Here is a 20,646-nt window from a genome sequence, read left to right as displayed (position 1 = left end):
TCTGCCACTGCAGACTGCCCGGGGCTAGCCCACAGTACCTATCTTGTCACTGGTTTTCCAGAAAACCTCTCTGAGAATTAGTTGCATATGTTGGCCAGGCTAACCATAAGAAGTGTTTGTTAGCTTGAAATTGGATTATTTATTTATTTGTTTATATTATTATGTTGAGGAGAGTGCAAGGGGTGGGTCTTTGTTTAGGGTTTTAAAGGAGACAGAGTTGCTTTAAAATACTACAAAGGTTAACTAAATATTTAGTATCATGACAGAAAAGAGATGATGGTAATGAGATGAGTTCTCTTATAAGAGAAGCCATCTCTGTGGGCTTTTAACTAAGACTGTAACAAAAGCATCAAAATTGACTCTAATAATGTGGTGGGAGCTGTTCTGAGTCTATATTTCATCTTCCTTAAAAATGCAGATATTATTATTATGAAGAACAACACCAATAAATTAATCTTGCATCCAAAAGGAAAAATAATATAATATATATATATTCTATAAGCAACTGGGAGAAGTCACACAATCACTAGTCCTTGTTCTTGTGGGGAATTCATCTTCAGATGTCTACTGGAAATACAACTTGACAGAGAGGAAACAGTATAGGAGGTTCCTGGAGTGTGTGGAAGAGAATTTCCTAACACAGCTGATGAGAGCCAGCTAGGGAAGGTGTCTGCTGGACCTGTTGCTCCTTCTTCACTACTTATCTCTCATTTTCTTTCTTAAGTTGGAAAGGAATGTACTTAGTACTGTAAGTTACTTGTTTCCACATTGTCATTGGGGAATGCTGCTTGCAATAGACTTTTCTAGACACTGTTCAAATACAGAGAAACTATCCTTGCTGTGAAAAATATGCTCAAACTCTTTGCAGAAACAAAGCCTGGAGATGACAAACTGAACTTTATGTGGTATCCAGACATCTAGATCTGTACTCATATTAAACACTGTCTCCCCCAGGTTTTGCTTTGCTTATTCATTGCTAATACAAAGGCTGGGAAAAAGATAGGAGGAAGGCAGGAATATATGTACTTTTAGAGTGTAAACCTGGGACCTAGAAGTGCTGGATTTGAGTTCAAGAGCTGGCCCAGACAAGAACAAATGCATGTATGCATACTAAAAAAGGTATTTATCTCTCAGTGGATCACAGGAATATGCCTGAGCTCTTTGCAGAAAAGGGGTATGACACTGGCTCACTCCATGCCTTTAAGTAAATAAATCTCTGATCTACATTTTTTCACTTTCCTTGGCTGATAATAACCAGTTAATATTTATGGATAACACTGAAAATAATTTTTACTCTGATTATAAACCTTAAGGTGCAAATTTTGTCTCTGTCTCTGATCTCTGCCTTACATCTCACCAGTCAGGCTGCTTACGTTAACAAGTGAATAATGAGGCTGGCAAAAACAAAGTCAAACCTTTCTTCTTTTTTTTTCTTCTTTTTTTGTAATATCACAATTTCATAAGCCAATTCCCTGCTCCTAAGAAACATTTCTGTTGCTCTTCTCAGAAAAGCAAACATGGCTTTTTTTATTTTAAGTTGCTCTTTTAGGTTTCATATCCCAGTCCTCTTTATTTTCCCTTCCTCGGGCTTCCTTTTTGAGTTCGAAAAAAGGAAAAAGGGCAGGAAAGGAAAAGAGAGAAAATGAAAGCCAGCCAAATGTTTTCAAAACCTAACATTTATACATTGAACATAGCTTTCCTTCTTCTTCAAGTCCTAGCCAAGCTTCTTTAAGCTTTCAGGCAGCGTAACAGCTCAAAAGCCAGTTCTTTCATTGAGTTTGTTTAGCAGCTGAGTATTGACACGCATATGGGGACACTGATGTAACATGCCTAGTGGGAAAGTGGTCCTTCTCCAAATGCTACTTCACTCAGGTGTGCACAATGAGAAGGAGGAAACCCAGTAGTACTGTGATACAGAGCTGGATCCCTGGTCCATCTGCCTTCCTCTCCCTTTACCACTAAAGGATTCAAGGAACCATTATTTAGGGGTAGTACCTTTATACCTTGAGTAGCTTGTAGTGTTTCTTTCTTTGTGTTAGGTTCAGCCCTTCCTCTAGGTTTCTACAATGAGTAACACAGTGGGTGTCTTCGTGTGGTATTCCTCTGACCTCGTGGTATTTACGTTTATAGTTATACTAGCAAATAAAATGGGATAGGGACAGCTCTCTTGAGTTCTGCTGGGAAGGTTTGGCTCCCATCCCTGCATACAAATAAGCTCTCAGCCTCTGAAATAGGTCATCTGCCTCCAGCCTGCCTTTTGGGAATGGTCCATAGTCTGTACTAACCCTGGCCTGTGACCCAGCTGTGGGTCATCACGGTGCAAATGATCAGACATGAAGCCTGTGCTCTCACCTTGTTTATACAATAAATCATAGCCTAAGAGTCTACTGAACATTGTCTACACAGTGAAAGAAGAGAACAAGCATCTCCATTCTTCCTCATTTTAGATTGGTGTTTTAGGATGGGATTGTCTGAGTCAAAATATCATGATCACTATCTGTCAGCAATTATTACTAACCTTTGTGCCTAGTACAGGCTTTGCTTCCCTTTCATAATCAGTAGAGAAAAATATGAAAAAAATCTTTCAAGCTTCATTGAATCAACCTTAAGACAAAAATATTGGGTTACTTGTATTGAGCTGCCTTCTGAAGGTTTCTCTATTAAAAAGGGAGATCCTAAGTCAGTGCTTTGTTTCCAGTTAAGTGAAGTTAGGAAGATGGATCCCACTTGTTAAGAGCTGTTTTAATGTCATTGCTAAAAGACCCCCTAACTGTTCAGTCATGAACCAGGACTTCTGCAGAGAGACAGAAACTATCATAATTAGACATTCAGCCAGTGACATCTGAGCAATCTACAGTCAGCAGTGAGAAGGGTGCACTCCTAGGGTATGTTTATCACCCCACAGAAGATATCTGAGATGTGTCAGATGGGTTATCCTGTAGAACTGCCTCTTTATTTTTCCTTTTCTTTAATTTCTTTAAGTCAAGAAAGCCCAGAATGACTTAATGATCTGTTACTCAAATAGAAGGCTTCACTTTTTAGATGCCTAATACTGGGTGAAATGAATCTTGCCCAGACAGTCAGCTGTGTCCCATGAAGTTGACTATAACATCTCAAATTTTTGTAATCAAGTAATGTCTGGGTATGAACTGCACAGAATATGTATATGATCAGAACAAAAAAGACTTCTCTAACCTATTTGATTAAAAAGATCAAACATTTACAAATATCTCACCCTGTTTTGAACTGCAAATCCTGGGGAATGGCTGAACTTTACAGAAGACCATGAATCGGTATGTGAATAAGTCTGTCATTCTCAACTTACCTCTGGGACTGTGCTATTGCATGTCTAAATGAAAGATCATTTCTTTTGAGGAAAGTGTCAAGCTGCACTTCAACTTTCTGACATAAAAAAAATTCTATGGAAAATCCGGGCTTGTGTTTCCTTATGTCTCAAATACATGCTGTATCTGAGAGGAGAATGGAGACATGAAGACAAAGTTCAGATGTTAGACAAATGGAGATCCGTTGTGAAAAAAGTCCAGACATGGAGTCTATTAGTCTCAGAAAGGCTGAAAGAGATGCCAGTGGTACAGATATATACCATGGTATGTTGGTGTGACATTATAAACATTGATGAAAGAATTCAAGGAGATCGCCTTATATTTTTGTCTTTATCTCCAGCTAAGGAGCTAAAAAGGCTCTTTTTTCTGTGCCCCTTGTACAGATCAAATATGCATGTACAGCAGTTATCAATTATCATTATAGCACATCCCCTTCTAGAAACTAACAACTTTTGTAGGTGCATTTCCTCTTTATCATGGAGGAAGGGGAGAAAAAAAAGCCTTTCAAAGCCTGGCTCCAGACCCTGCCCACAAGTATCTGGGTTCACATGAGCAGAAGGTTGTCGTTGCTAGGGTCTGTAAGTTATAAGTCAACTGGGACAGAACGTTTCTGGAAATATTCAAAAGGGTCTTACTGAGATGTATATTTCAGCCTCCACTAAAATTTCAGCTTATCATCACTTTTTCTTTGCTAGGAAAGCATGCTATTTTAACAAGCATGTCCAAATCATACCATAGAGAAGACAGGTTCCAAAATTTTCTTGGGGTGTAGTCATTGTGGGTCAAAATGGTAAATATTTGGGCACCTTGGAGAAGTTCACACTTATTTCAATGCCATAGGAGAGATCCAAGGTATTGTGCAGATGAAGATAGAGGTACTGCGCCTATCTGCATCATATGTGGTGAAAAAAAAAACTGTCATGGGTCGATCTCTTAAGTAGCATGTGCTGATATTAGCATAGATAGATAGGTATTAGATAGGTATTTCAGATACTTGGTCTATGGTGTCATAGCCTTTCACCTTGAGGCAGTTTTGTTTGATTTCTAAGGTAGCCATAGTCTCTTTTCAGAGGATTTCTCCACAAGCTGGGCCAAATGATACCCTGCTGTGGAAGATAACCAGAGGAGGAAAGTCAGGGGTAAGACTGTGGTACCTTGGAGATGAGTAATGCAACAGCCTTTTGAGGACGTACCTTCCACCAAGCAAGTTAGTTAAAAAAGGCTACAGGGGAAGAGGTTAGCAATTTTTTTTAGGAGTCACTTGGAAGGTAACCTATGGTGAATCTCCAGAGAATGGCAGACAGACCATGCAAATCCTTTGAAAAAAGAAACCAAAACAATACTGCCTTATTTGGGGTTATTTGAGAAGAAAATACTGGTTCTTTCTTTGGAAACCAAGACTCATGAATGTTTTGTTAATTGCATTGAGAGCACTTGGGAAATACCAGAACTACCCCAGTGCTTTGGATGGGCAAACAGCAGAAGTGACCTCAAAGGATCTAGTTTTTAGTTACTCATTTGTCAGTAATTATCTACAATCAAGAGTAAGTATTCTAAGGGAGAATGGGGCATTTTTAATCCTTTTCTTTTTTGCAAAGTGGCTATTTTTTCTTTAGTCTTATATGAGAACAAATAACCATTAAATTTGGGGGTTTATGGTTTATATTTTCAAGATGTGTGAAAGACATCAGAATGCTGTGACAGGGTCATCTTAGCCTTCTGTGTTAAATCAGAAGACATCAATAAAAATGCTAAGATAATGGGTAGGGCTTGAAAACCCCAAGACAGACTTGGTTTCCTCACTTTATAGCTTTAATGGGAATTGGAAACAAAATTGCTATTTGTGCCTGAAAACTCTCTCCCAATTATAACAAAAAAGATGATCACCAAAAATAATACTGAGGGCTGGGGGACACGTGTATTACTTTTTCATGTGTTACACATATAATTTTTATGGGTTTCATGTGACATGAGTATTAACCTTCAACAAAAATACTATTTCTGTGTTCTAAATGGAGAAGGTATACATAAAATCTAAGAAAGAGATTTGATTTTAAGCATAAAGGCAGAATTATGCTTATGCTTGGGCTAAGGTGGTTGTAGCTGAGCAGAGTGTACTTCTCCCTCATTTGGGATCTCTGAGTGTTAGTATACACATTCAAATGATATTATAAGGGTGAAAAAGCAGTGAAGGAATACGTTTAATGTCTGTTCTGTTTATGGCCTAGCCAGATGACACAGACCAAATTATTTCTGGAAATTAAATTATCTATAAAATGAAGGGAATGTAACACATCTCTTTTGTAAAACACTTTGCAGTGTCTTGAAGATCAGCAGTAAACAAGAATATCATTAGATACTAAGACAATGTAGTCAACTAACACGTTCAAGTATGAAAGCAGAGAGTCATTCATTGAAACTCTTTAACTACTGGGAATAATTGCTATAATAAATAACTCCCCACTGTGTTCTCTTTACCCAGTCCTTTCATCAATGTTTCAGTTTTATTAGGTGGGGATTGCAAGCCATTTATGTCCTGAAGGAAGAGATCAGAAAGGTTTCAACTTGTTGGGGGTGTCATTGAGGCTCTAGCAAAATAAGGGCTGAAGTTAAGAAAATCTACAAATGCAGTCAAGGTTCAGATTTCAGAGGTATTTTACTCTTCTTTCAGAAAAGCAGCTGGATACTGTATATTACACAAGCTCATGTACAAAGAAAAAGGTATGGAAATTAACTTTCTCCCTGGCTATGATAAACTACCAAGGGAAATTCATAGCAAATCTGTCTACTATAGTTAGTCTTGCAACAGAGCTATTACATAAAAATAAATAGTCGCATTGGTCAAAAGAATGTCAAGATGCTTTCAAGCTGGCTAAACAGACACTTATATCCTCCAGGGTTTTAGTGCACTTTGTCCCATCCCTGCCAATCTGTTAAACTACTGATGCTTTGCTGTATGAGGTCAGAAGTGGTGAATTCTCCCATAATGCCAAATAGCCCAGAAAAGCTTGTAGCATTTGCATTGAAAATACTTCCTAAAGAGGAAAAGGACTATGCACAGATGAGGTGAAAGGGGGCAGTGAGGAGGAACTCACACAGACTGCATGCAGAGACATTGAACTTCATAGACTTTCCACTGTAGTAAAAGCAAAAAACATGGACCACTTGATAAGTTTTTTTTTGAGGCTTGATAATTGGATTCTAGCAACATTGACTTTAATCATCAGCATTTCAAACTTCTTTCTTGGGGAACAAAAACTATAATATGAAACAGGAAGTAGTGGAAAATCACCGTGTGTTATAGTTTAAAATGTCTTGGTGTAAAACCACACTCTCATCCCTAGTTTTTATGTTTACCTAAATTTAACATGCTGAACCAGTGGCAATCCAACAGTAGATTCAGTTATCTGGAATTAAAAGCACAGGTCATTAAAATTTGAGAGAAACAAAGTCACATAGCCAGCAGGCGAGGCTTAGGTAAAAAGCTGTGAAGACTGAGCACAAAAGCTATGTACTAACAAACTAAAGCTTGACCATCCACCCTGTTGCACTGCCAGCTTGCTTGCTGGCACAGTTTTTACGCAGCTTTTATCCAGGATGCCTAATACTCACTAAAACTATTCCCAGGCCCTGTGTAAAATTTAGGATATGTCAAAGTGCATTCCCAAAAAGTAGCTTTGACATAGATGCCAGCACTGAAATATCAGGGAAGGATTTTTGACAGTAAGAGGGTTTCATAACATGACAATAGCCAGAATATGCCTGTTGACGTATTGGAGAGAATAGTCCCTGGCATTTTTTTGTTTACTAGCAAAGATGTGTCCCAGTAGCAAAGTTTTCTCAGGCTTGCTGCTGAGGTCCTGTCCAATGCAGAGTTGACCAAGATGCATGTCATGAAGGACAGATTCAGGAGTCCTCTGATGCTATTGTGTTTAGGTTCGGGGAAGCTTTTAGAGATGAAGAAATAAGAAAAGATTGACCAATGAGGCCTTGGGTGATATGGTTTAGAGCAAGGTGTCCCTGCCCATGGGAGGGGGTTCGAACTTGATGATCTTGACGTCCTTTCCAACCCTAACTATTCTATGATTCTCTGAAAATAATCAACACTACAGCTGGAAGAATGACACGATTAATAAGTGGGGAAAAAATTAAAAAGATAATAGCTCTTTGCTAAGAAAGGTATTCAGACCCTAAATTATTACACTTTTGTACTAAGTGTAGCTTACTTGGCTCTATGTGTGCTAACCTTGTAAAGAACATATTTATGAGTAGCAGGTTAAACTTGTACATGCAGTAAGGGGAAATTACCTTTTTTTTTTTTTTTGTTCCAGTAAATCATTTCTCTAACACAAACATTATGCTGTTTGATACAGAGCTGCTTGGGAATGAAAGCTAATTTAACAAAAGTATTGAGATGACAATAAAATTTTCAAGTCACAAAACTGCCCAGGAAAAAAAATACATTTTCTTTCAATTTCCTCCTTAAAATCTATAGTTAAATAGTGAGACTCAAGCAAAGACCTGACCCTCAGTTGCCTGACAGCCCAGTGAATATGGTATCCTATGAAAGACTCGATAACATTCTCAGTGTCAAAGTTTAGCAGCCCATGTACAAAATAGAAAGTATATCTCTGTCCATGTAGTTAAAGAGAAAATTAAAAATCATTTAAATATGGGGTTTTCTGAGGGGGAGGGGGTGAGGGGTGGGGAAGGAAACAATTTGAATATGTATTTGCTGTTAAACACCTTCCAGAAACAGAGGGATTGATAATTTTTAAAGTAACGTCTTAAGATACTTAACAATACAGAAATGTTTTCTTTTTACAGGCAACACCTTTTCATCCTATCATCTGTAAGATTTTGCATCCTTACAGCTAACAGACTCCTTTCATGTGAAGAGCTATCACCTTGAGATAACATATCAAAACAGAATCTACACATTCTCATATAGAATGTAATCCAAAACACACCAAACTTTAAGAGCATTCTTTTCTAATGAATTCCTTGATTTTTAGATCAGAACAATGGTCCTACAAATCCCAAGTCCAACTGTCTTCCTCCTTCCAGGCTAGTATCACAAGATCACAAGACCATAGGATAATTCAGCTTGGAAGAGTTATCATGAGGTTTCTAGTCCAACTAGCTGCTCAAAACACTGTGAGTCTCTGGGTCAGACCAGGTTACTGTGTGCTGCAGTGATTTAAAAAACTTCAAAGGATAGAGACTGCACAACCTCTCAGGATGCATTGCTCCAACACCTGACTGTCATGGGGAAATTGTCTTTCATTATTCTGACTGAAATCTCTCTTTTTTCCTGTTATACCCATTGTCTTTCATCCTCTCATCATGCACCAAAGTGAAGAGCCTGTCTACATCTTCTAGACATCCTTATTGTAATTATTAGAGTTTGACTTAGGTCTCCACAAGCAACCACTTCTCTGGGTTGAATGACCCCATCACCTTCTTGCATCAAGCAAGTTATTCAGCCCCTGCGTACCTTGGTGACCCTCCTCTGAACTTAATATATTTTATCAGTCTTTTATGTACTAGGGACTTGAAACTGGAAGTAGTAATCTGGATGTAAACTGAGTGTTAAAGGGCGATAATCCCTTTCCTAGATCTACTGACTCTGTTCCTGGTCATACAGCCTGAGATGCTGTTGGCCCTTGTTGCTGCCAGAGCTCATTGCTGATTGGTGGCCAAGAATGCTGGCCACAGAGCTGCTCCCTAAGCAATCAGTCCCCATCCTGCAAATGGTTCTTCCTTCCCATGTGCGGGCATTTGCTATTGTTGAGTTTCATCCCTTTGATGCTAACTCAGCCTTGGACTGTATCAAGTGGTCCCAAAGTTTGGTGCCATCTGACAATTCCATCCCATCCTTCAGGTCATCAATAAAGAGATTAAATTAGATGAACCACAAGAGAGACCCTAAGTTACCCACTTGTCATTGGCATCCAGGTTGAGTATGATCCATTAACCACTATTGTCTGGGTCCAACCATCCAAGCAATTTTTTTGTCATCCCATTGTCCATATTCAACTCCTCTTTCATCACAGTTTTTCCAGGGCAGGAAGTCACCCTCCTTTTAGGGAATTTGATAGCACTCAATTAAGTAGAAAATATTGATCCTTAATTAAACCTCTTGAGTCTTATTATAATGCAGCTAATCGTAGCAATAAAAGCCAGAACTGATTATCTTAACTATCTAAAGGATGTTTTTGTCATATTGTTGGTCTGCATCAAGCCAAAACATTTAGAAAAAGAAATGTACCTAGGGCACATAATGATTTTGAAAGTCTGTAATACAGTACTAACATCACTGTCTAGGCTGTAAGTATTTGACTCTAGTTAATATCAAGTGTGTGGTAAGATATGGTTCAGGCTGCCCAGGTTTGATGATAGACAGTTCAGCACATTGCTTAAATAGCTAGAAGCAATGCCAATTAAAGTGAAATTCTCCTGCTCTAACACTGTCTTACAAGCCTTGTAAACAGACTGGCAAATCAAGAAACAGACTTCACTGAAATATTATGGTGTGCAGGTTTCAGAGGAACTTTGGCAGAAATTCTTAAACGTTCATTAAAAAATATATCTAGTATCACAAAGCTTGAAAAATATTTTCTAGGCAGCTGGTTATAAAAGGAGGACAGCCAGGGGAAGTCTTATATGTTCATATTAAAGTCCAGAGCAGAAGGTTGAGGTTGCTGGTTCCATTACAGAAATATCCCCGACTCTTATCAAAAACCTCTGTTTCTAAAGGGAGCTCTTTATTCGCTGTGTTGAGATGGAAACACGAATTTGATATCTGTGAAAGGCCAAAAGGGTTAGCAAGAAAACAGAGAGAAAAATGACAGAAGTAACCTTTACAAAGCACTTCTCCATCTGATACTGTTAAGTTGACTTGGCTGAATAATCTCAGATATTATTCATCTATGTGAATGCTGTCATTTTTTTACCCCATTTCTGACAAATAATGATTTATAAATAATTCTTATTTGCAAGTGGTCTGACAGTAATATTGCAAATATTGGCTATCAACATTTAGAAGTTTGCAAATTGATTCTTTTTTTTTTTAGCCCTCCACTGTTTTTTATCCTGTTTCCTGCCAGATGCAACTATAAAAGAAATTCAAAGGGATGCAGCAAAAATGATATTCAAGTGTGTATTTTCTTGGAAACGCTGGGAGAAGGCTGTTGCTTATGCAATGGGAGTAAATGGTCTGAGGCTTAAGAAGCACATTAAGTGGCTAACAGCAGCAGAAGCAAAAGCTCTGGACATTACATACACAGACTCTGATGTCTCCCAGGAAGGCTGGGATCATTAGTCCTGGTTCACTGACTTAGAGTCGGAGGTTCCTGATGAAAAGGACATAACACCAGGCTCAAGCTGAGACTAATGGGAAACAATACGCATCTGCAGACTCTGATGTTACTAATCCAGCTCCTGCTGAGGATGAACAATTGGAGCAAGGGAATACTCCTGGAGCACTGACAAACTGCAATTGAGGATTAGAAAAGTCCTCTGAATGTCTGAATATGTAATATGTCTCCAAGTTGGCATTATAAACAGCTGCCCATAAAGCAAAGAACCTTCTTCCATTCAGGAGTATTTAACAAAAAATCATAGCTTTCTTAGGCTTTTAGCGGTGGTGGTGTCTTCCTTTCTTCTTTTTTTTTTTTTTTTTTTGCTAAGTTTGGTGGGAAATTCAATGTGTCTGTGTGTATCAGCTGCATATAAATTATGCAGGAAAAGCCCTGATCCCTTAATAATTTTTAAGTCCAGTACATACAATTTAGTGATACTTTATGTCACCACATAAAGTATCACTGATACTTTACACCTATATACCCTGTGTCCTTTTGAATACTCAATGTAATTAAACATATAGCAAGATCTGACCACTGACCAACTTCATCATTAAAATATCCTTCTTGTTACATATATTAGGTTGTGCCAGATAGCATCACCATCAAAATTTGATTGCCTGAACTCTTACATTAATAGAAAATCTCTGGTTTATTTTTGTCTCAATCTAACTGCTTCTCTCCCAGCCAGTTTGTAGGCTCTGTTCAGGAATTAGCTTGGTCAGTCATCAGTTCCAACAAGCATTTAGGATATGCCCACCTCTTTTGGACAGTAAGAGAGTTCAATAGTGGATGTAGCCAGAATATTGCAGTTGGCCTCAGGGAAAAAGCCGTAAGACCATTCAGCATGCCTGCATGAACATGGCCTGCCTTAAGCAATGCCTACTGCAGTTCCAAACACTTTGTAGTTTTTATTACAGAAGTGTAGTTATCTGAAATCAAATTGGTCTGTGTTTACCGACTCAAACAGAAGGAACTATTAAGGCATGTCACCAAGCGTAGCACTTGACTTCCTCCAAAACCTATCAGAGAACTGAGCCAAAACTCACAGGTTGGACCTAATATTGTAATGTTGTTGCACTTGTGATGATCTGTTTTTCTGTTTGCAGAAACCTACATTTTTTACAGAGGGGAATGAGCTTTTGAATAATGACATTCTGCCTGTTGATAAAAGGACCATTCTTTTTAGTTACTTGTCACAAATTATATGAGTATTCTTGGAGGTCTATGCAGTACCTAAGAGCATAGGTTGAATTGTTACCACCCAAGTATATAAGACAGACAAATTTTTTAGGATAGGTATAATTTTAAGATAAGCTTGGGGTAAAAAAAATCTGTTCTCTTCCTGTCACTTTATCTCAGAAAAACAGCTTTCAGTGAAGAAGTACATGCTGACTACAATGAAAAATCATCACAAAAGGCTCCTTTTCAGCTCCAGTTTACTGCAAGATGCAATACAGAGATTAAATCTGTCAACTCAACACACCTGAATTACAAGTCTGTAACAAAATTTACAATCCAGTTTGCTTTTTCCTTCTTTCTCAGTCTCAGAATTGAAGTTTTAGATTGTTCTATGGAACATTTATTTCCCACTATTTTTTTGTTATGGGTGGAGGAATTTTTTTTGAATGACAAATGCAGTAGCACTGTGGTAACAAATTACCTGTACTCATTTCAATACAGAAAGGATATTCTTTTCAATCTTTAGCAAAGAAGAATGAATGGTTAAAGTGGAAACAGAAAGACTGAACAATGATTAGGTACATATTTGATAAAAGTTCAAGGTTACAAATCCTACTTTGTGTCCTCTTAAAGGGAATTAATGCTGCCAAAAATACATCCTGAACTTCGCTCTAGAATCAGGCTGTGATTCATCTTCTTCTAAAGTAGACATCTAATATAAATCAGTAACTAGTTCAATAAAAACGTTTGTTGCAGACATCTAATTTCTCATAAAAAGATAAAATTAATGGAGTTGAATTCCACCCTTTTCAACTAAACTTCTGTGTGTTGACCTAGATTCTTAGTTGTACAAACCAATCTGTAACTCCTTTTAGGAGATACACCCATTTGTACATGTTAAATATCTAGCCTTTTTTTTTTGTACCTCTCCTTACACCAGTGACATCAAAAGGTAAAAAGTGTAGATCAAAGCTCCCGCTGAAGATCAAAGATAAAAGGGAAAATAAATTCAAGAGCCACTGTCAGTTTTCTAAAATCATAGGTGGAAAAGGATCATGTCCTTTTTTCTCTTTAATATCAGGGAAAGCCAATAATAATCCACAAACAATCAAGTTTCAAATCCCTTCTCTGAACCACTTATAACAAACCAATGAGTTCTTTGTATTCTTGTCCTTGAGGGTATTTTTTTATTTCCAAATTCAACCTTGTGTAGTTGGTTTGGAACCCATATACACTTTTAGCACCTGCAGTATCCTGTGGCAAAGAGCTGCACAGCCTAAGTATTTGTCATATAAATAAATACCTTTCTTCTTTGTTTTGACCATGCTACCTGACAATTACATTTGATGCCCCCTTGTGTTGGGAGAGACAAGGAGCAATCATTTCTTCATTTTCTTCTTGCCAATCAAGATTTTTAGAAATGTCAGATTTTTACTTCAAGTGTTTTCTGTTTCCTTTTTTTTTTTTTTTTTTTGCCCCCAGGCAAAAAACCTTGTCTATATAATAGTCTGACACTCCTGTTCCCACACAGCCGTCCTGTTTTTGGCTTCTTCCAAAGACGGCAGCATCAAATCTTCTACAAGGGGTGAAATAGGAAAGCAGAAAAACAAAAAGAGTCAATAAAAATATTATGTTGTGATAAAAAGTCTAAGCATTTTCAGATTAAAAAATATTAAAGCAGAATGATGATAAAGGGAGAAACAGCATTTTTTCAGCTTCCTCTGAAAATGTGTTAGACTTGAAAGAAATACTCCTTAAGTTGTTTTGCTTCTCTATCTTATACACTTTAACATTTTTATATTAGCTGTGACTTGAGGCAAAAATACTGAAAAAAATTACATACAGACTATAAGAAGCAAACGTGATATCTGATACTTTGGCAATAGAAAATGTGTCATAAATTTAATCAAACACACTATAATTACAATATATCTATCCCCTGTTTTGATATTTAAGAATTTCATGCTCCAAGAACTCCTGTTGACCCCTCTACCCCACCACCCTAAAGGATGATTTGAAATTAATTCAGATTAATTGTGTCAAATTAAGGTGAGGATTTTCCAGACAGATTGCTGAAACAAAGAAAAAAATGCTTTAGGGTTAGTTACACAGTATTTATAAAATATTATTTAAATACAGTTTGCTACCACTCTGGACAACTTCTAATACATATCTTGACTTTTAGATGCATATCTGAAGCAAACCTCTTTTCAAAGGAGCAGATCTCCAGATCAGTAAAACTCTTCTTTTAAAGCCCTGGCTGCTGGAAACAAAAGCAACTTTAAAACCTCAGCTCACATTTTTTTAAACAGTAACTATGCTTAACTCTTCCATTCCACAAGAAATAACACTGCTAAGAAACTTTGTGGGTTTTGTGGTCACATCCTAAATAATATAATGAAAAACAGTATTGCTGGGGAAAGCAGATTTAATGACTTTTCCTTATTAAAAATTTTAAAAGAGGACTTGAAATTTTGGAAACTTTATTTTTTTATATTATCAGAACTTTTATCTCAAAATTATTTTTAATTTAAAAACACTAATTCAGTTAGATAGTTTTTCAGTTTCAAATTACTTAAATGAAATAATTCAAATTATCCAAATTTATTTTAAATGACAAGCCTTAGTAGATAAACTACCATATTGGGATTTGGGGGTTTTATCCCGCTTTGACATAAGCAAAAAAAATCAAAACATAAAACCATTTTCTTTCAGTCCCTAAGATGCACTTTCAAAAAGGGCATGAAGGAGCCATACATGGAACATAAAAACAATTTACCCTTCTCATTGACCAAAAAATGCAGAGGTTTGTTCTGTAACTTCATGGTAGCCTGATACTGGAATATTTGAGATTTAAAGCATGCAAGCTGCATAACTTTTGGCTCTTGTCGAAGTTAATAATTAATATGATGGGACAGCTTTCTGGGAAATTTAACCACAACTTTTGAACTTTCTCAACTACGAAAGCATGCTCACATCCCAGTACAAACACAATGGTAGGTATGAGGTAATACCCCTACAAATTACCTGTGATTTTTCTATTGCTGCTGACTTTGTTTCACTGACCTTCAGGACCCTGTCAGCCTTTACAAGGCAAAAAGCACAGCACCCTTAGTGCATAAATAGTGTTTTAGAAGTAGTCCTAGATGTAACAGGAAAAAAAATGTTCCTTGCTCTGTATTGAACCTGAAATGTAGAATAGCATGAAATCTCTGAATAAAAATAATACACTGATTCACAGAACCCCAGACTGACTTGGGTTGGAAGGGACTTTAAACTTCATCTAGTTCCACACCCCTGCCACTGGCAGGGACACCTTCCAATTGACCAGATTGCTCAAAGTCCTGTCCAACCTGGCCTTGAACACTGCCAGGGATGGGGCAGCCACAGCTTCTCTGGGAAACCTGTAAAAGTGCTTCACCACTCTCATAGTAAAGAACTTCCTAATATTAAATCTAAGTCTCCCATCTTTCAGCTTAAAGCCATTCCCCTTGTACCATCCCTACATGCCCTGGTAGAAAGTCCCTCTCCAGCTTTCTTGTTGTCCCCTTTAGGCACTGAAAGCTTCTCTAAAGTATCCCCAGAGCCTTCTCATCTCCAGGCTGAACAACCACAACTCTTTCATCCTGTCTTCATAAAAGAGTTGCTCTAGCCCTCTGATCATGTTCATGACCCTCCTCTGGACCCACTCTAGAAGGTCCACATCCCTCTTGAGCTAATACAGTATTGGGGGGGGGGGGGTGTCTTGCAAGGGCAGAGTAGGGGGGAAGACTACCCTCCTTTGATGTGCTTGGTCATACTCCTTTTGATGCAGCCACTCTCATGACTGATGACAATGAAATGGACTGAGAATGCACGTGGTTGTAAAAGTCGGGGGCTTAATTCCAAGCATTCCTTTCTCAGCTTCAGTCCCATCACACTAGGATTGTTCTCACCCAAGTCATAAAATAAAGACACTTCTGTGCTTGTCTTATCCTTATATTCAGATAGTAAATAGGATAAAGACTATAAAATAGTAAAATCAATAATATACTTTATTGTGTATTTTTATTTTAGTAAGTATTGTTCACTGTTTACAGATCATAGGAGTCATTTGGATTTGGAGAAGCTAGGTGCAAGATTACTTATAGGAGTGATTCAGTTGTTGAGTGCTTCTACTGCATATATAGCATATATATTTAATGAGCAAATGCAAGCAGATCCTGTGATGTTTTTATGGAAATATATGTAAATTATTATACCGACAAAGCAACGTTAAAAAGGAGAAAGAAACACTCATTGGAGTCTAGACTTTCATGATTATGAACCACAAACCTCAAAATTTAAAGGCATTAGGTTCTCTCAATCTGCTCTCTACTGTGTGATTTGTAGATTGCAAAACTATAATATGATACAAATTTGGACTAGAATTACTTTTTCATTTTTATCTCACTTAATAAGTTAATTTTTTCTTGTGTGCTGTTGTGTTTTCAGATTGACCAAATACATTTTGCACAACTAGCACAACTTTAGAAAGCAAAATTTAGCTTCTTCATGAACTCTTCTTTGGATTCTCCAATGTTCCTGTTGTAAGGCATGAGTCACCAGGACAGTTTTGTTTGTTGCATTTTTTTGTTATTTATTTCTGATTTAAACCAATAAATACATAAAAGTAGATATTAATGGATATAAAACAACTTGAAAAATATACCTAGCAATTAGCTGAAAATTTTTGGCAACATTCTGAAGAAACAGAAGTTGAAAAATGAATCTGCTAGCTAGTTAGGATCTAGTTCAGTTTTCCTGGCATAGTTTCTTCAATACATTTTTTCATTTTAATTGTCTTAAAAAAAAAAAAAAGAAGAACCTAAACATTGGATTTTAGTTCGCATTTTCTTGACTTACAAATTTTCCAGGTTTTAGTTGCCAAAACCCATTTTCTGGTTTATAATTTCTCTGTGGAAATTTTGATCAAACAAGAATCTTCATATGTAGCTTGAGAAAGGAAAAAGGAATCAAACCCCCTTATTTTAGCCCCAGGTATCATTTTCAAGCGCTATTGGATCATCTCAAATTAAAAAATTATTATTTGATTTTAGGAGCTTGAGGCAAATGACTCATCTTGGAAATCAGGGTCATTCCAACCGTCACATTTTCCTTCATATATATCAGGATTTATCCATTAGTCAGTATTTGTCCACAGACAGGTGAAATAAGACCAAAGGCCAATACTGGAAGAGATATACAAAACTTTCCTGAAACTTGAACGGTCATACTGCCTTGCTAACAAGGCATTTTGCACATTGTGTCCATGACACAGGTTCTCATAATTTCCTAATCTGGAGACAAAACAATGTCTAAAGATCTCTGCTGGGAAGCAAAGCATGTAAAAGCCCTTGGTACCAGTTAAAGCATTTACTCCTCCTGCTGCTTCCTTGAGGGAGGATGTTCCCTGTGGTTGTTGCACTCATGGGTGCCTTAGGCTCCAGGATGAGTAAACCAGGAAACAAATGAGGAAAGAAATTTCTCTCTTCATCCTGCCTAGGATCCCTTTGTGGCCTTCGTCCTACCCCAACTTGTTGGTTTTGTGGTTTTGTCTTTCTGTGTGTGTATATAGCCCCTGAAAATAATTTTCATTTGGGTTTTCAATTTTCATGCCACTATGCTTCATTTATTTTTATTTACTTGTTTTTAGGTTTGTCAGGTAGGCCCCTGACAGTCTCTGAACACATTTACATAATTTAAATACAAAATGCAAACATGCTGACTAATGTCTACCTTAAATAGACTCTCTTAGGATAAGCTAGTCATGTTCCCTATCACTTGCCCCTCAGGCAAAAAGCTGAGAACATAGGTGAGCTTCATGAGGTGCCCTGCAAGTTGATAAATTAAAAGCTGGTTTGGGCCAAGTGGGGGAAGTAAATTCCAAAGTTCAGGGCCCTCCATTGATGATGCCTAGGCTTAAATGCTAGTTTGAGAAAAGTGGGGTATTCTGGGAGGAGTCCTAGAATTGTTAAAGCTGTTCATAGTATTTGAGATACTCTCAATACTATGAGAGTCCATGTATCCTGAAAGATCATGTAACAAATATATGACAAAACTTCTCATGGCTAAAACAGTTTCCAGGCAAATTTTATTGAGCTCAGGAGGCTTTCAATTCTACCTCTGTGACTGAGAAGGTAGGAAAATGCTCTGCCTTTAATCAAAACGAATGATCCCTCCACAGGTCCTCTTTGTGTGCTGGTAAAATAACATTTATTGTCTTTCTCTTACTTCACTTCTCCATGGTGGGGTTTACATACAGCTTTTCCTTCAGCCTTATGTATCATGGAATTCATCTCACTTAACTTCTGTCTTTTAGGTGGTTAGTCTGCTCTGAAAGAGTTGTCAGGCTCACTCAGTTATCCATGAAGCAAACATCTCTAGAAGGGTGTTCACAGCACTCTCCCTTTACAAGGTGAGATGAGCTGAATTTTTCTTCATTGACCAGAGGGCAAGACTTGGTGGCAAGTTCAGGTCAGATGTGAGCTCTTAGATGGTTGCAGTTCAGTAGGACTCCCACAGAATTTCTGGATAAATAAGGAAGGAATTTATTCTGGAAGGCTATGAAGAGCCCAGCTTTGAAGACAGGGCTTCGGCACTTTGCAAACATCTTTTAAGGCAGTCTCTCTTTCTGATATGTCTAAAAAGCCTAGAGAAAGGAAGAATTGGAGTATTTATTATCCTCAAGAAATTATGGCACAGATGTTTAAAACTAGACAGCCTGTCCTGGCAGAAATGGACATTCCCATGTCAAAGATAACATCAGGAAAACTTTCACTTCAGCATGGTTTCCTTCTTAGTGTATAAATAACTCTTGCGCCCCCCCTTGGAGAAAGGTAGCACTAAACATATTTAGACAATTTGTGATATGAATTGCATCTTAACTGGCTTGTCTACTGATCCTTTTTAAGGAACCTTTTAGGTAGGAAATAAATGAAAACAAGACCATATGATTTAGCCAGGAAGAAGACTATAAGAATAGTTAGACAATAAGAACAGTAAGTTCCAGTGGCCACTGATGATCAAAAAGTGTCTGGTTTTATGTTTGGGGTTTTTTCCTGGTGGGTTGTTTTGGGGGTGGTTTTTTTTTGTTTGTTTTATTTTCCATTAGATCCTGACTTTTAATCATTACCTTGCATCTGCAATGCTGTAATTTGTTTCTTGATCTGTTCTTCATCTCTCAAATTTCTGCTACTGATTAAACAAAGCTATCAATTGTTTCTATATTATAACCATAGTTTTCCTAAATTGCTGTATATAAAGTGTTTCTTGGTTGATTACCATCATCACATCAGCACTTCTTGAAACATTATAGGAGTATTTATTCCAGCTTTGGTTTCCTTTGAATGCTATGTTCAGAATTCAGTGTGCCCATATTAGCACAGGAAGAAATAAAAATACACCTCAGTATCCTCATTGTTTGGTCTTTGACAGGTATGAACCAAATTCCCCTGGAGTTAGCCTGCAGGGTTCCACAAAAACAGAGTTTCACACAGACTCTTAAAATAAGGGAACAACTTTATGGAGGCTGGCAACTTTTGACCTGTCTGGTTAAAGAAATCAGAACTTCCTTCCTGATGATTTTATAATTCTACAGGAGAGATTTCTGTTGTAATAATAAAAATAAGAAATTATTCCCCATTGCCTGTTTGATTAAAGACCATTGTGTGGCAAGTTAGGAAAAGCAGATGAGTTCTGGTTCTGTTCATGGCTCTGAAACACTCCATGAAATAACTGCAAATGCTTCATTTGTCTCTGTACACCTCATTTTACCCACTGGAGTAAGATATTTGTCTGTCTCCTGGAACTCTCAATTCCTTGATTGTTTTGAAATATTTTGAAAACTTTGGACTCAATATTTTGTTGCTTCAATGTCTTAATTTTATTCAGCTTCCTGGGGATATCTTCTCTTTTCATATTCTGTGATTCTCTGAAAGAATTTGGGAGTAGCTGTATCTATCTTGAATCCCTGTCCTCTTCTCAATGTACTTATTAATTTTTATTTAGAAGGAAACATGAATCTGTCCAGCAGGACATAATGACTGCTTTCCAAGATAACTGATGCATAGAGACAGATTCCTATACTGAGAATGAGGAAAATAACAGCAGGTTAGTGCATCTCTTCCTATCTCTACCACTATTCTATGACTCCTGGAGAGAAACTGTATCTCAGCTGGAGTCATGGCTACCACTATTAATAGTGCAATAGCAAAGAAATTGCAGCTTAACAGCCTTCAATGCAAAATTGCTATACCTGCCCAGAGCTCTTGGCACGTTTATGGGCAGCTAAACCATACCAGTGTCCATACACCTGGTGGTCACTTCCCTGTAAAACTCAGATAATCAAACTAGTTTATTTCTGTTTCCATTCACCCTTCACCAATAGCATACTCTCAGTTGCTATAGGGATATTCACGTTTACAAAAGTGCTGATTGAAAGAGATCTCTCTTGAGGTCATCTAGGCCAACCTCTCATCTGGAGTAGGACTCAGATGGGAGTTTTGCCAGCCCTAGATCAGGTGAGCTACGGTTTTCTCAAGCTAAACGTGGAGAAGTTCCAAGAAGCAAGATTTCACAGCTGTCTTAATACCCATTTTGTTGTCACATTGTCCTGATGAATATAATGTTCAATCTGAATCTCCCAAGCTGCAATTTGAGGCTTTTGGCTTTTGTTACGCTGTCTGCGAGTACTAAAGAAAAGTTGGATACTGAAAAGACAAGTTTGGTCCTGTTTC

Source organism: Neopsephotus bourkii, unplaced genomic scaffold (assembly GCF_033783945.1).
Source record: "Neopsephotus bourkii isolate Nb327-2 ecotype Australia unplaced genomic scaffold, CSIRO-AGI_Nbou_v1 NB_1600, whole genome shotgun sequence".
Classification (NCBI taxonomy): domain Eukaryota; kingdom Metazoa; phylum Chordata; class Aves; order Psittaciformes; family Psittacidae; genus Neopsephotus; species Neopsephotus bourkii.
This window is presented reverse-complemented; position numbering follows the sequence as displayed.